Raw genomic sequence first — 17,883 nt, 5'->3', positions numbered from 1 at the left:
CATTCTTCAGCACAATTTTAATTAAAATTGTCATTTTAGGTTGAACATTCATCAATTTTGTTAAAAATGAACTCTTTCATTGAAAATTTCTCTTCTTGACGAGAAAATGATTCAATTTTAAACCAAAAACAATAAGATTAATTTTTTTGAAAACAAAATAATTTGACGACAATATACAAATGTTGAACCAAAAATAGAATATTAAAATATTCAGTACCAAAAAATTAATTCATTAATTTGTTTTTTTTTTAATTCAATTTTATAAGCCAAAAATTGTAACTTCTCCATTTATCTTTGAAAATTAATCTTTTTTATTTAAAAATCAAACAATTTTGATCAAAATCCTTCATTTTTGGTCGAAATATTTGAAAATATATGTTGTACTTAGAATTTATCTTTTTAATTGAAATCAAATTCCTTTTTTGTTGAAACTACTGCTAATTGGTTATAATTTAAATTAATTCATTAAAAAATTTTTAATTAAAAATTAACTTCAAATGTTGGTTATTGAAAATATGACTAATTAAAAATTCATTTCTTTTTTTAGAAACTAAAATTTATGGTTAGACATTAGTTTTTTGTTCATGTTGAAATTCAATTTTTTTAAACTAAAAATTTAATTTTTCCACTGATCTTTGAAATAATGTATAAATAATCTATATAAAATTTATCTTTTTGACTAATGATTTACATTTCAGTTCAAAATTCATCTCTTTTGACGAAAAATAAAACTTATTGTTGAAAATTATTTTGTTGTTGTTAATTTTCAATTTTTTAATCAGAAACTTAACTATTGTATTTTTTGCTTACCATTGATTTTTTAATTAAAAATTTAACTAATTCGATACAAATTCGTCTGTTTTGATTAAATTTGATTATTGCTTATTTAAAAATTTAATCTTTTTTGTCAGCCTATCAACTATTACATGTGTTCCATTAAAAACTCGTCGTTTTCGTTCAAAAATTCAACTACCTAATGAAAGTTGAATTAGTTTCTTGTAAAATTTAGTTACAAATTCAAATATTTATTAGAAAATTCTTCTTTTTGACTCAAATGTAAGGTTTTTTCTTGAAAATTTGTTTACTTGTGTTGAAAATTAATTTTTCTGTGAAGAATTCAACTTTTTTCAGGAAGTTAGTCCTCTTGTCTTGAAAATTCAACTGCTTTATTAAAAATTCATCTTTTTGGGTTAAAAATAAACTTTTTGGTAAAAGATTCAAATTTTTTGTAGAAAATTTCACAGTTTTGTATCAAATTCATCTTTTAATTTTGAAAATTTAACTCTTTGATTCAGAATTCGTCTTTTTGGTTTAATATATTAAAAATTTGGCAGAAAATTCAACTATTAATTTGAAAGATTAATTACTTTGTTAAAACTCTTTTAGTGTATATAAATATTGGTCATTTTATTTGAAAATTTATGCTTATGATTAAAACTTTAACTATCTAGTTCAAAAAAAATTTTTCGATCCAATTTAATTTTTTCACTAAAACTTAAATTATTTCCTGTTTTTTAATCAAGTGTTTCGCATAGAATTATGCTATTTGCTTGAAAATCCGTCTTTTTTTTTGTAAAAAATTAATCTTATTAATAAAGAATTATTAATCTTTTTGCTTGAAATATAATTGTTAAATAATAATAAAGTAATAAAGCTTGAATAATTATAAATCTATGCCCTTGAAATATAAAAAAATTGTAGAGAATTAAACTATTTAATTAAAAATGTAATAACTTTGTTGAAAATTAATTGTATTGAATTAAGATTTATTATTTTAGTTTAAAAGTCATGCCTTTCCTTAAAAAGTCAACTAATTTGTTGGAAAATCTATTTTTCAAATTAATTTGGTGACTAAAAGTTTAAAGAATAAAATCATTTTTTTCACTCGAAAATTAAACTATTTATATAAAAATTCATGCATTTTATTAAACATTTTTTTAGTGAAAAAATTAATCTTACAGTTGAAAAATTAATTTTGCTAATTGAAAATTCATCGCAGAAGTGAATCACATAAAATTTTAACAATTGAGAATTCAGAAATCATATTATTTAATAAATGTAAATTTTAATTTTCGAAAAACTTTCTTTTTTTTGTAGAATGACGTATATTTCTACCGACGCAAAATTAAGTTGTAAAATTCATTCTTCGTGGTATTTTAATAATACAAGCGTGTCAAAAAAAATTGTTTACAATAGAGTGACAATACTGTCATTTATACCTATTTCTGATGAAAATAAGGGAATATTTTCTTCGTATTTTTACAAATTATTCGCAGTAAATTGTTTAATTAAGTTGGAATTTAGCTTTACCGTCTGCGGAAGTCTGAAATGCGTGTCCTTAGTCGTTATTTTTCATTTCGTGTAGAAAGCGCGAAATTAAGGCGCTATCTCGTCGCCACGGAAAATTGAGACGGAGAACTCGAAGAAGCGATGCGACTCAACGCGACAAGGAGGTTGCTTGGAAACTTTCGCGAAAAAGTCTTCTGCATCGTTAAAGTCAACAACATGCACAAATTGCTCGGCGCAATATTATGTATCTCATTCAGGCATAACTCAGACAACTTGCTAGAAAAGGAAATTGCAGAAAGAAGAAGCAAAATCCAAAGAATTTTCACGAAAATAGGATAATCAGTTCTTTTTAATACAATTAATGCGGTTTCTATATTTAATTGAATTGGTAATGCATTCAATTCCTAAAATTAAAAGTGAAAATATTGCATTTTCGAATAAATAGATGAATCCCTTCTATAGCCCTCCCTTCTGCAGCCCTCCCTTCTATAGCCGTCCCTTCTATAGCTCTTCCGAGAATTGACGCCGCACCGCAGGTAGGTGTAACAGGAACTACTCGGGATCTGCTGTTTTAACTCAGGCGAGCAATCAGGCGTGAACAAAATTTTCACAAACTATATAAACTTCCTAACAAGGAGTTGAATTTTTAACTGAAGAAAATCAGCTTTTAACAAAACAAAAGATGAATCTTGAATGAACTAGCTTAATTTTCAAAAAAGAGAGAAAATTTCAACAATAAAATTTCAACTTCTAACCCAATATTTGAGTTTTTAACCAAGATAAATTTTACAAAGAAAAAGATTAATTTTTCACGAAGAAACATAACTTTTTAACAAAACTTATGAATTTTAAACCAAATATTTGAATTTAATTGTTATAAAATAATTTATTTTTCGACAAAACTGAATAATAATTTTTAACCAAAAAGTTGAATGTTTGACCTAAAAAATTAGTTTGCAATAAAGTGTTTAAATTTTCAACCAAATAGTTAAATTTAAAAATAAAATAAATATGAATATGCGAACCAAGAAGATTAATTTTTTACCAGAAATGATCAATTTTGAATAAAATACATAGGTTTTCAATGATAATGTGAATCTTCAACCAAAAAAATTAATTTTCAACTTAGTTTAACTGTTAACGAAGTACTTTAATCATTAACTAAGAAAATAATTTTCTATTGAAATAGTCGAATTTTCAACTAAAAAATATTTCTTTTTTATTCAAACAAGATTAGTTAAATTATCATTTTAGGGACATAAATTAAAAAAAGTATCTTCTATAATAGAGATAGATTCTTAACTAAAACGTGAATTTTCAACTTAAAAGATTAATTTTTAAACCGAGAAGATTAATAATACACCAAAAAACACTAATTTTTAACAAAATACATGAATACATGGAGAGGAACAAGAATTATAATAGAAACTAAAAGAAGAACAAGAAGAAAAATGAGAAGATAAAAGAGAGGAACAAGAAGAGGAACAAGAATAATAAGAAGAAAAATAAAAAGATAAAAGAGAGGTACAAGAAGAGAACCAAAAAGAAGAACAAGAATAACAAGAAGAAGTATAAGAAGAAGATCAATAATAAGAGAAAGAAGAAGAAAGAGAGATGAAATCTCTTAAAGATGGAATTTAATCTTCTACCAAAATTGTCAACAAAATACAATAATTTTCTATCGAAAGCATGAATGTTCAAACCAAAAGATTAATTTCCTAAGAAAAAATGAAACTTCAAAGGAAACAAATGAACTTATAACAGAAAATAATATATTTAAGTATTCAGTACACAAAAAATTACTCCTAAAAAACACAAATGTCCAAACAAAAATACATGAATTTTCACCAAAAAACATTTAAATTATCCGTCGAGAAGATAAATTTTTTACCTGAATACATGGAGAGGAAGAAGAATTATAATAGGAACTAAAAAAAGAACAAGAAGAAAAATGAGAAGATAAAAGATAGGAACAAGAATAATAAGAACAATCAGAAGAAAAACAAGAAGAAAAATAAAAAGATAAAAGAGAGGAACAAGAAGAGGAACAAAAAGAAGAATAAGAAGACAAAATAGAGGAACAAGAAGAGAACCAAAAATAAGAACAAGAATGACAAGAAGAAGTATAAGAAGAAGATCAATAATAAGAAAAAGAAGATGAAAGAGAGATAGAATCTCTTAAAGATGGAATTTAATCTTCTACCAAAATTGTCAACAAAATACAATCATTTTCTATCAAAAGGATGAATTTTCAAACCAAAAGATTAATTTCCGACGAAAAAATTAAACTTCAAAGAACATAAATGAACTTATAACCGAAAATAAAGTATTTAAATATTCAGTATACAAAAAATTACTACTAAAAAGCACAAATGTCCACACAAATACATGAATTTTTAACAAAAACATTTAAATTATCAGTCGAGAAGATAAATTTTTACATGAATACATAGATAGGAAGAAGAAGAAGAATCGGAACTAGAAGAAGAACAAGAATATAAAAGAGAGGAACAAGAACAAGAAGTAGAACTAGAAGAAAGACAAGAAGAAGAAGCGCAAGAAGAATAAGAAGACGAAAGAGAGGAACATGAAAAGAAACAAGAATAAGAAGAAGGACTAGAAGAAATACAAGAAGAAGAATAAGAAGATAAAAGAGAGGAACAAAAAGAGAAACAATAATAAGAAGTAGAACTAGAAGAAAGACAAGAAGAAGCGCAAGAAGAATAAGAAGACGAAAGAGAGGAACATGAAAAGAAACAAGAAGAAGAAGAAGATAAAAGAGAGGAACAAGAATAGGAACAAGATTAAGAAGTAGAACTAGAAGAAAGACAAGAAGAAGAAGCGCAAGAAGAATAAGAAGACGAAAGAGAGGAACATGAAAAGAAACAAAAACATGAAAAGAATAAGAAGAAGAACTAGAAGAAGTAAAAGAAGATAAAAGAGAGGAACAAGAAGAGGAACAAGAAGAAGAATAAGAAGAAGAGTAATAAGAAGACGAAAGAGAGTAACGTGAAGAGAAGCAAGAAGAAAAATAACAAGAAGAATAAGAAGATTAAGGAGATTAACAAGAAGAGGAACAAGAAGAAGAAGAAGATGATGAAGCCGAAAAAGAAAAAGATTTCAATTGATCTCTTTCTATCACCAGCTGAGTCTTACTCAGACCGAGAGTTCTCATATGCGTTGAAAGGGTATGTGGGGTAGCAAGTTAGTATGTCAACGTTCTCCTCCCTTCTCTCCTCTTCCCTCCTCTTCTCTTCTCTTCTCTTCCCACGTCTAGGCCACACGTCTCGGCGTCCTTCCTTGCCGGCGAGGCGATTCCAGAGAGAATAAGGCCGCCGCGCCGCTTGTCAAGAGAGATAGAAGGATCTTGGGAATTAATTAGAGGAAAAGAGACACCAAATACCGACATCATCTTGTTCGTATCACGTATCTCCATATCGGACGTATGCCTTTTTAGAGTTATTTAACCTAACACGATTCAATTGACTATCTCTACTAACTCTACTACCTCTTCTATAATCGAAACTTAACGAGTCGCATTTCAATTACACGAGAACACATTTATTATCCTTTTTTTTAACTTGGTATCCCAAAAGGTGAATTTCAATTACGTTTCGTATTCTCTTTAGGCGTGTTTTGACAGATTTTTATTTTCTCTTCCGGAATATTTTTATCTTCCGGAAGTATATTTAAACTTTAGTTTTCTATTCCGACACACATGTATGAAGATAAGTGGTTGAACTTGTTAAAATTAACCTTATAAAAGAATCACCAATCACTGACATTAAATTTTTTCTTAAGGTTTAACTGTTTTGTGGAAAATTTGTTCTTTTTTTTTGCTGAAAATTAGTTTTTTGACTGAAAACTTAACTAATGCATTTTTGTTTAAAAACTGTTCACTTCTAGTTGGATATTTAACTATTTGGTTGAAAATTCGTTTCTGTTTTGTTGAAAACCACTTTTCAAATTAAATATTTAACTATTTCATGTTTCGTTGAAAATTGATATTTTTTAGCGGAAAATTCAATTACATATTTCATTTGCAAATAAAGGTATTTTGTTTCAAAAATGTTGTTCTTTGGTAGAGAATTAATCTTCTTGGTTTAAAAATTTAATTTTTTTTATTTGAAATTTAAAGACTTGTTTGAAAGTTGAACGACCTTATTATAAAATCAAATTTTCGGTTAAAGTTTCATATTTTAGGTAAAAATTATTCCCTTAGTTGAAAATTAAACTATTTTTTTGAATATTCGTTTCTGCTTTATTGAAAATAATTGTTTTTTTAAACTAAATGTTTCAGTATTTCATATTTTGTTAAAAATTTATTTTTTTAGTTTAAAATTTAACTATATTTTGTTTAAAAATTAATGTGTTTTGTTAAAAATATTTTGTTTAGGACATTAATCTTCTTGGTTCAAAAATTCATTTTTTATTCAAAATTTAAGTGCTTGACTAAAAGTTAAACGACCTTCTTATAAAATAATTTTTTCGGTTAAAGATTCACATTATAGTTAAAGATTAATCCCTTAGTTGCGAATTAAAATTTTTAGTTGAAAATTTGTTTCTGTTTTGTTGGAAATCCATTTTTTTTTAAATAAATAACTATTTCGTTTTTCGTTGAAAATTGATCTTTTTTAGTAGAAAATTCAATTATTCATTTTTTTATTGAACATAAAAATACTTGGTCGAAATTTAAACTATCTTGTTATAAAATAATTTTTTGGTAAAAGATTCATATTGTATATAAAAATTACTGCCTGAGCTAAAAATTCAACTATTTTGTTGAAATTTCGTTTTCGTTAAGTTGAAAATCAATTTTTAAAACTAGACATTTAACTATTTTATTTTTCCTTCAATAAGTGATATTTTTGACTTGAAAGTCCCACTATTTTCTTTTCAAGTTAATGTATTTTATTAAAAAAAGCTGTTTTTTTTTTGTAGAAAATTAATCTTCTTGGCTCAATAATTCATCTTTTTGATAAAAAATGTTAATGCATTTTAAATTAAAAATTATTCTTCTTAGTTAAAAAATCAAGTACTTGATTGAAAGTTGAACTAAGTTGATTATTCGTTTTCTTGGTTGAAAATTCACATTTTAACTATAAATTTCTAGTTTATTCGAAATTGGTCTTTTTTGGTAAAAAATTAATCTTCTTAATTCGAAAATTTATCTTTTTGTTTAAAAATTGAACTATATTGTGGATAGATCGTTATTTGTTTTGAACTTTTTATCACAAATAAAAGCTAGCAAATCCGTATCAATTTTAAGAAACAGATTTTTTGAAGTGTTTTTTTATTAATTGATAATAACAATGGAGACCAAACATTTGACTTTGGTGGGTTTTTTTAAATACATAAAATTTATTTCAATCCTCTTCTAATCAGTTAAGAAATAACTTAAAATTATTTTCCTTCTGCAAAGAAAATGTTTAGAAATTTATTGAATTTGTTATAAATAAACAAGTGCATAAAAATGGCTTCCTGGAGGTAAGCTCCGACTTGTCACTAGATTCGCACTCAATCTATACAATTTTTGAACCGAAAGACTTTTAATATTGAATTATATAGTATTATTAAATAATTTGTTATTTATTAAACAAATTCGATAAACAATTAACCACATCAAGTGTTAATGATGGAATATATCAAGTTTTTTCTGGCGAATCAACCAAACATTACTTGGCACTGAGACCCAGTTATTCTAGTTTGATCACTGAATTACAATTAATGATTGTTTAAACAATCCTAATTAACTAATCCGCCATTTAGCTATTTTTTGACGTACGAACTTGGTTCTTGCAACTTAATTAAATATAAGTGACTAATTTATGAACTTTTAGGGACATTTCAGTGGCAATCAACAATTAATATTGTTAATTGTTAATAACAATCCTTTAACAAATATTTATTATATTATGTAATTATAAAAATTCTATTATTCAGCAAGGAATTAACAGATAATTATTTAACAATTACTTCCTAATTTTGTATACATTAATAATATCTTTAAACAATTGTTTTTTGTTACGTTGTGAAAAGTTTTTTCTGATCCATTGTTTTGTAACAGATTCGAAAAAACTAGAATTTTCTCCAACTTTCCTGTGAGAAGAAGCAAGTGGTTTCAATTTTTTAAATAATTGCCTAATATCGTTAAAAAATATATTACTCTTAAAATTCATTAGCTGCATCATTAATTCCACAAATATAAATTGCTTATAAATTTGAAAGAACAAGAAATATTTTTTTTAGATTTATCAACATCATTATTCCACAAAAAATAATTTTCCTCTATTTATTTATGAAAAAGAATGTTTAAACAAATAATAATTCTTCAAATAATGAAAAATTAGTTCAAAAACAATTGCAAAGTTCTCGAATAAAAACAATTAATGATAACTCTTAAAAAACCATTTTTTCTAAAATTAATTTGTCATAAAACTGCTATTTTGTACATTTTAGGGCATTTTCCGGGCAGAATACAAAGGGTTTGGGGGCCTAGAATAACAATAGGTATTGGGCACACTTTTAAAAAAAATTTTTTTAAACGTGGCTAAATATTAATTTATACAAAAAATTAATAACAAGCACCTTTTCCATTTTTTCGAAAACTGTGTTTTTATATTTCAAACCATGTTAATGTTGACAAATTTGAAAGAAACTAGAGGAAATTTCTTTTCCAACATATTAAGGGGGATTAATCACCAAAAATTGAAAGTAACAAATTTTATTCGATTTGGACAATTATTTTTTGAAATTAAAGCTAATTAAATTTGGTAGAGAACTCTCAAAATTTCTTTTAAAATTGTTGTTTTCACAAAAAACTGTTAAAAGAACAACAGTGGAGAATTATTTTTACAAAAATCAGTTTTTAATTTAGAAAAACCCAGGAGACCTAATAGTGTTGATTCAATTTAATGAAAAATAATAGGAAATTTATTTTTTCAAAAAATTAAAGAATTGTGGAGTATTATTCACCAAAAATAAAAAATAGGATTTCTACATATATAAATTTAGACAATTATTTTTGGAAATTGAAGCTAATTAAAATTCGCAGAGACCCCTTAAGGCCGATTTTCAACTCGTTTTTTCTTTTTCCAAAAACTGTTCAAAGAAGAATCGTTAAAATCATTTTCACGAAAATAATTCTTTAATTTAAAAAACTCAGGAGCAAGTGTTTATATTGATTTTTCTCGATAAAAAATAAAAGGAATTTTTCCCCGAAAAACGAACAAACTGAGAAGCATAGAACAGCACAAATTAGAATAAAAGTTTGCAGGTTTAAATTTGTTCCGATTTGAATAATCATTTTTGAAATTAAAGCTAATTATAATTTGCAGTGTCCTTAAAGGCCATGTGACGAGTGGGTCACGTGACTAGATTCCTACCATACCGACACTTTTTTTAATTCCCAAATTATGTTCACACGAAGCGCCACATCGGCTTGAAAATTTAATACAATAAATAAGAAGCACCAAGGAAGGTGTGTCTGGTCATGAATTCTACTAATTATGAAAAAAGTCTAAAAAAATTGTTTACAAAAAAGATTTTTTTTAATAATGATACACATTTAAGACCAGACCCACCTTTCATAGTGCTTTTCATTCATTATCCCAAATGTTTAACTCAATCTGATAAATTGTGCGAAAATAAGTTAGGGAATTCAAAAAGTGTCGTTAAGGTAGAAATCTGGTCACATGACTCATCATAGAGCACTTAAACCCGATTTCAAAATTGTTCTTTTCACAAAAACCTGTTTAAAGAAGTATAGTGAAGAATTATTTTTAAGAAAACAGTTTTTTACTTAAAAATCACGGAAGCACGTGTTATTATTAATTGATTTGAATACAAAATCATACGAAATTTCTTTTTCCGGAAAGAGAAAAATTGAGAAGGATAGGTCACAAAGAATCAAAGATCAAATTTTAACAAATTGAAATTTGATCCGATTTGTAAAATTATTTTCAGAAATTAAAGCTGACTAAATTTTGCAGAGACCACTGGAAAACTATTTTAAAGTCGTTATTGTTACAAAAAACTGTTTAAAAAAGCATAGTGAAAAATTATTCTTGAGAAAATAATTTTTTAACGTAGAAAAGTTGGGGAGCATGTGTCAATATATGGATTTGAAAAAAAATTTATTTTACTGAAAAACTCAAAAATTAAGGGAGGTTGATCACCAAAAATCCAAATTCTATTTTTTTGGCCACACTATTCCTGCAATAATTAATCCCTTAAAACAATTAACCAACCTTTTCGATCCAATTTCAGCAGCTCGCTGTAATCCTATATGGCACACACACTTGGCACTGTTATAAAATATTTAATTGAAAAAAAATCTATTATAAACGGAATCGTTTGCGAAATTTTCGGGCAGGGATGTAACGATAATAGAATGGAGAGAACGAAAGAAAACGTGACTCGCGAACCAATCGCCGCGCCGCGTTGCCGAGCGGAGGGACTCAAGAGAAAAGAAAGTGAATCGCTGAGCAGAGCAGAGCTGAGGTGAGCTGAGCCAAGCTGAGTAAAATAAATTGGCTGAGGGCCTCTTCGAGTTTGAGGACGAGAGTGTTCGTTGTGAATACGCCCGTCAGAATCGAAACGGTGGCCTATATACCTTCCCCTCTTTTTAGCCAGCTTTCACCAAAATCCATTCTCACGACGCGAAGCGATGCCATACGATGGTCGAAACTATTCTCCATAAGGGTAAACACACTCATCGCTAACATATTTTTTATCCGAGAGGAAAAGTATTCTCGGAGAAAATATTTCGCACTTTTCGATCTCTTGTGCGTCTTTAGGCCAGTGTTCAATAGGATGGTCCAAAAATGCACTAGCATTTAAAATTTTTTTTTAATTGGTATGTTTATCACTCGTTAGTGTGTTCGAATCCACACAATAATAAATATTTTTTTTGTTTTGGAAAAATTCAAAATAAGCGCTAGAATACGAATCAAAACTCATTTTTTAATTTTTAAACCTACTAAGTCTGTTTTATGGGATAATAAAAAATCCCATAAGTAAAAAAATGAGTTTTGCGAGTTTTTTAAAATCATAATGACTTTTTAAAAAAATCAAATTTCTTCTAATACATAAAATACTACTTTACACTAATAATTAGATATTCAAATTAATTGTTTCAATAATTATTGTTCTTTTTAGCAATTTTCTCTTTGAATAAAGATAGACAGTCGCAGTTAAAAAAAATGTCCACGTTTTGTTTAATTTCCAATTAGCGTGATGTAATACTTAATTAATGTTAGTAAATATAATTATTCAAACGATATATTATTATTGTTGATAATATTTAATTTGTGGAATGCTAAAGAGATGCGGTTTTTTCCAAATATTTTAACTATTTGTCAACTTTTCACTTAGAGGGAGTTAAAAGTTCATTCAATTTAGCATAAATAATGATGTAAACAAAGTTGTTAAAATAATTTATTATTGTTTTTAACTATTATCTCGTAGATAAGTGTTATCAAATTGCAGTTTTTTCTGAGCTCTTTAACTTTCTGTCGACTTTTCATTTATGGAGGTAATAATTAATGCAAGTAAATAGAAATATTTTGTAGACTACTAATTATTGTTTATAACTATCTTCTCTTAGAAAAATCCTGGAAAGTTTCATTTTTTATGGAATGTTTATGTTCGATTTGTTTTTTTGATTATTAACAAATAGTAAATAAATATTGTCTTTCTGTTAACTTTCAATCATTATTACCTAACTGAGAGAAAAGTGGACAAAAAATTTAATAGTTTAAAAAAGACTGCAAATTTTTAGCATTGTTTTAGGAGAAGGTAGTTATAAATAATAATAAATTCTTTAAACAACTATGTTTTCAACTTGTATTATTTATTACTTTACTAAGGAAAAAGTGAGTAAAGAGTTACATTTTTTCAGAAAAATCACAACTTTCTAGCAATTATGAAGCAGAAGAGAGTTATAAGCGATGCTAATTTGTTTAAAGAATTATTTTTGCTAAATAAGCATCTATTAACTCCCTCCATGTGAAAAGTAGAAATATAGCTAAGAATTTGATATAAAAATTAAAACCGCAAAGATTTGGTAAAATTAAAATTGAATATTATTATTAATAATAATACATTGTTTAAGCAATTCATTTGAAGATTTAATTATTAGTGTAAAATATTATTTTATATTTTAGAAACAATTTACAGAGAAATCTTGAGTTTCAAAGCGATTCAACTTATTTTGACGATTTTCAATAAAATTTTACAGTATTTTTTTTAACATTGGATTTAAATTTGCTTTCTTTAATTAATACAAAATGCACCATTCATGAAAAAATGTTACTAAAATTTTGTTCCTATCAAAAATATGATAAGAAAGAGTTCCTTGAAAGACATTTCTAGTTTATTCTAAAAAAAGTGGGCCTCAGAATAAAAAAATAATCAAAATATGCTTTTGCTTATAAATGTTTAAAAATAATTTGCAGTTTTAATAATTATGCAAAATATGACAGCAAGGAACCTCTAGCAGAACTTTTTTAATCGATTTTGCAAAAAATAAGGACTTTTCATTAAAAAATGGTGAAACTGTGTTTAAAAAAATGAAATTTTTTAAAATAATTTGTAGTTATTGAATACATTGTTATTCCTTAATAATTGTTTTATTCAATTGTAAAATTTTTTGTTATTCCTCAATAGTTAATTCAATTTTGTACCTAAAAGGTACTTTTTCCCACCTGTGCCCTGGATCCAAAATCGGGAAAAGACGAGGAATTTTTTATCCTAGAATTTTACAAATTGAAAATAAAATGTATCCAATATCAAAATTTTAATGGAAATTTTAAAATATAACCTCCCAAACTAAAAATGTGAAACAATTAAAAGCTAAAAATTGTCGAAACTGAAAATTTGTAAAAAAAATTAATTAATTACTATTTAAGCCCGTTAAAAATAAAATATTTTACAGAATTTTACATTAAAAATTAAACTGTTTTAATTCGAAGGATTTAGTAGTTAAATAAATGTAAGCTTTCGATCAAAACTTTATAATGTACATTTAATTTTTAAATAATTTTAAATTAATAGATTTATGATAAAACACTTTCATTAAATTTTAAACCCTATTCAAATATTGATTCCATTTAAACTATTCAATATAATTTTATTTATAAAGAAAAAGAACATCTTTTTATTATTCAAAAATATTAATAAAAAATATCAATAAAAATTTAACAATAATTATTAATTTTCGAAAATTATTTGGAAACTTTGCAAATATTTCAAAACATTTCAAACCAAATGTACTTTTTTTTAGAATTCGAAATCGAACTTTGAAGCTTCTTAAGAATATTGAAAACTTCCAAGAAAATAAACTTTTTTTTTTAATTCCTGCGAAAATTTTAGATAGTTTTTCTTATAAAAAATAATAATAAAAATATTTCAAAACCAATTTTGGTAAATAAAATATAACTATTGAATAATTATAAATGTTTAAGGACATCAAATAAAAATAATGATTTAACTTATATTTTAAAAAGCGTTAAGTTAAAAAAAGTCTTGTTTATTTTTATTTTTGTTTATTTTTGATTCAAAAGGACACTGTTTAATTGAAAATTCATCTGTTTTCTTCGAGGATACAAATTTTGTTTGATTCATCTTTTTGGTTGAATGCTACTGTTTTTTTTTATTTCAAATTAAAATATTTGTTGGTTGGAAATTTATATTTTGCTTTGAAAATTCAACTATTTTGGTAGAAAATCCAATGATTTATTTAAAAATTGAACTATTTATTTGAAAAATCGAACTAATTTCTAAAAAATAATTATTTCGTTCAAAATTAAACTTTTTAATATGAATAGAAAAAGATTGATTATTTGAATCTGAAATACTTTGTGTTCACTAAATTAATAATAAAATTAATAATTTGATATTGATTATTTTTGGTATACTGTTTGAAAATCAATATTTTTTAATATCGATTTTTTATTTCTAAATAAAATATACAAAAACACTTAACATCCAATTATTCAATAGATTTTATCAGTTCAGAACTATAAAATCCCAAAGTAAAAAAATAAAATATTTACATTTTTTTTATTTTCACCTCTATGTTTAAGAAACCTTGTCCAAAAATGAATTCACTCAAAAGCAACCCCCTAGAATCAAAAATCCAGAAAATAATTATCAATAAATGTTCATTTTCATTTAAAATGATTATATTATCTCTTTTCAAGAATAATTTACTAAAGATATAAATTATTTTACAGTTTTCGATGAATGTAATGTAATAGAATAAAGATTTTAGAGGGTTAAATTTTGTAAATGTTTATAATTTAATATTTACTTTACCATTTTTTAATTGCCTTTTTTATTTTTCTACCACACGGATAATAAGTTTTTGGGGAAAATGCAAAATTATTCAGGTTTTATCTTAAAAGGGTAATTTTAAACTTGGAATGTTTTAAAATATGTCGAAAAAGAATCCAAAGGATTTTAAAATAATTTTTTCAGATTCGTTTTTTTTATTTGTAGAAGTTTCAGTATTTTTGAAAAGAATAAAAAATAATTTTAATCTTGGAAAAATTCCGAAAGATGATAAACGAAATTTACATTTTTGAACATTTCGAACGGAAAATCAGAAGCCTATTGAAATTTTTTAGAGCTTTTAGGAGAACAATAAAATGGTGCCAACATTCATGGTTAAATTTCTTTATTTTGAAAAAGTTTTTATAAAGAAAATTGAATCGGAATTAAAAAATTACAAAAAGAACTTCTATTGTGCTTAATAAATATTTAAAAGTATTTAAACAATTCAAAGTTAATTTTAAACTTTTGAAAAATTTCATTTTTTGAAAACGTAGGTTGTTGAATATTTTAAAAAGGAAGCTGAAAAACAATTTCAAAAGGTTTCCAGAGAATGAAAAAATTTCCATGATTTTTTATATTTTATATTTTATTTTAAAATTTCTGATGATTTTTTATCTTGAAAATTAACTTTCGGATAATGTTCTGAAAAATTTCGAAGGATTTCCAAAAAAATTTCGAAAAAGTATCTGCAAGTCTCCGAGGCAAATGTTTTTGCCTTCAAAAAATTTTAAAAGACATTCAGAACTTTCAGATGTCTCAAAAAGATTTAAAAAAATATTTTCTGAAATATTTCAGGACCCCTGAAATTTTTTTTTGTAAAATTTTAAGAAATTGTAGCTTAAAAAATTTTAAAGTTAAAAAAATTAAACTAAAGTTATACATTGTAAACAAATTCAATTAATTTTAATAAATCAATTTCAAAATTTCCTTTCGACATAACTATTTACATGAAATTTCGCTTAAAATTTAAGAGCAACAGGGAATTTTCATTATACTTGTTTTTAAATTAAACACGAACTAGAGTTATTCAAAGTTAACAAGTAAACGTTAAAAATGATTGAAAAAATCGAGGAAAATATTTTATTGTTAATTATAACTAGCTTTGACAAAGAACTCGAGGTGAAATTTTGAAAGAAATGTCACAATTTTTATTGTTTATTTAACAATATTTTATAAAGTTTAATGTTTATTAGTACGTTTAAAAAAAAAATTATTTAGTGATTATAAAATCTTTATTTTTGTAAACATTGTTTTTCATGAATAATATTTTTTTAAATAAAAACATACCAATGAGATGTGTAGATAATAATTTGAGGAATAAAATATAAGCGCTACAGCATTGGAATAAAATAAGAAAGGCAACTTTTACCTGAAGAGGAAAAGCAAAACAGTAAACTCTAAATAGTTATTGTCAAATAAAGAAAACAAGAAATATTACATTCTCATTTTTTAAAAGTTTAATACAATTTTCTAAATCTTTTTAACAAGGTTCATTTTTTGAACTTGAAATAACATATGATAATATTAATAAACAATAATAAGTAAAAAATATTTTATTATATAAGATATTTAAAAATTTAGATTAATTTCTTTTTCGATGTTAAAAAAATACACAAATAATTATATGTCTACTTTAATTTCGCATAAACAATAATTTGTTATAGCTAGTAGAAATGCACTGGTATTTACTCCTAAACGCAGTGAATTGTACGATTTTTACTAATCATTTTTAATTCAAAAGATTTAAAAAATCTTAAAGATTGTCTTTTATTCAGAACTATAAGAAAATTATTCTTATTTAACAAACATTTTTTTTAACACTTTCGCCTTACATTATTTGAATTCTAGGCTAACTGCATAGGTGGCGCCGCCACACGGCGACCGTTGACTCTCATGAAAAACATTTTTGACAGGCCTAGAACTTTTCGGTTGAAAATTCAACTTTTTTTTTGAAATTTTGTCTTTTTTATTTTAAAGTTTGCCTGCTTTAGCAGAAAATGAATCTTTTTTTTTATAAAAATGCAACTTTTTGGTTAGAAATTAAGCTGTTATACTATTTTCTTGAAAACTTAACTATTTCGTATAAAATTTACTTTTTGTTTAAAATTTATATTTTGGTGTTCAAAAATGAACTGAAATATTTTCTGGATAAGAGTTCCACTTATAAACAAAGTTGTTTTTTATTACAAACTCATCTGTTTTAGTACAAAATTAATCTTTTTTTGGAATAAAATGCAACTATTTGCAAGAGAATTAAACAATTTCGTAAAAAAGTCATACTTTTTGGATAAAAATTCGTCTTGTTGGATTGAAAAATCAATATTTTTGGTAGAAAATTATTTCTAATTTGTTTTAAACATTTGGTTGAATCGCTTTGTTAAGAAATCACTTTTTTTTGTTACAGATTTATATTTTAGGTTGAAAAGTTATCTCGTTAGTTAAAAGTTTAATTATCTTGTTATAAATTAATATTTTTAATTGAAAGTTCAACTACTTGGGTCAAAGTTAAACTAGATTGTGAATTTTTTTCATTGAACGCTTATGTCTAGTTGAAAATGTAACTGTTTAGCGGAAAATACTTTTTTTTGTTGTTGCTTGAATTTATTTTTCAACAAGAAATGGAACTTATCAAATTTTTTAAGATTGATATTTTTTATATGAAAATTCGAGTTTTTCTTGTTGTAAAAGAATTATTTTTTAGTTTGATATTTCCTTCTTTTGTGTAAAAATGTATCAGTTTCGTGTAAAAATAATTTTTTTTTAGGCAGTCATATTTTTTGTATAAAACTTGAATTTTTATCAAGAAAATTTGTCTTCTGGTTTGAAGATTCAATAATTTAGATAAAATTTAATTTTTTTTTTGAGTAAAAAATCTTTATGAGTTGGAAGTTCGTCTTTTTACATTCTCGTCATTTATGATTGAGAAAGTATTAGAATTGTCGGAAATTTGACATCACACTTTTTAAAGGAATCTCCACGTTTCAAAACCCCCTGAATCAGAAAATCGGGTTTTCACGATGGCGTCTGTCTGTATGTCCATCCGTCCGTCCGTAAACACGATAACTCTCGAAAAAATGAACGAATCAAATTCATCTTTGGCACACTCTTTTTAGGTCCTAAAAGAAAGAACGAGTTCGTGAACCAGCCATTTTTGATAAAAATTCAAAAAGTGAACGCATTTTGAAAATTTTTGAGACCACTTTTTTCTGAATTTAAAAATTCTACGTACGGATATTTGTAGTTTTAGCCGAAAAACGC

At 25.1% G+C, this 17,883-nt stretch overlaps 1 protein-coding gene across 1 annotated transcript in view; it reads right to left on the bottom strand.

Annotated features, from left to right (window-relative positions):
* The window catches only part of LOC117178125, an 82,291-nt gene extending 71,426 nt beyond the window's left edge, over positions 1-10,865 (bottom strand). Inside the window, exon 1 of the mRNA XM_033369381.1 lies at positions 10,539-10,865. The gene's annotated coding sequence lies outside the window, so the exon portion shown is untranslated. The remainder of the gene's footprint in view (positions 1-10,538) is intronic.
* Between the last annotated feature and the right edge of the window lie 7,018 nt (positions 10,866-17,883).

Source organism: Belonocnema kinseyi, chromosome 8 (genome assembly GCF_010883055.1).
Source record: "Belonocnema kinseyi isolate 2016_QV_RU_SX_M_011 chromosome 8, B_treatae_v1, whole genome shotgun sequence".
Taxonomy (NCBI): Eukaryota; Metazoa; Arthropoda; class Insecta; order Hymenoptera; family Cynipidae; genus Belonocnema; species Belonocnema kinseyi.
Note: the sequence above shows the minus strand (reverse complement) of the source record. Positions and strands in the feature narration are given on the sequence as shown.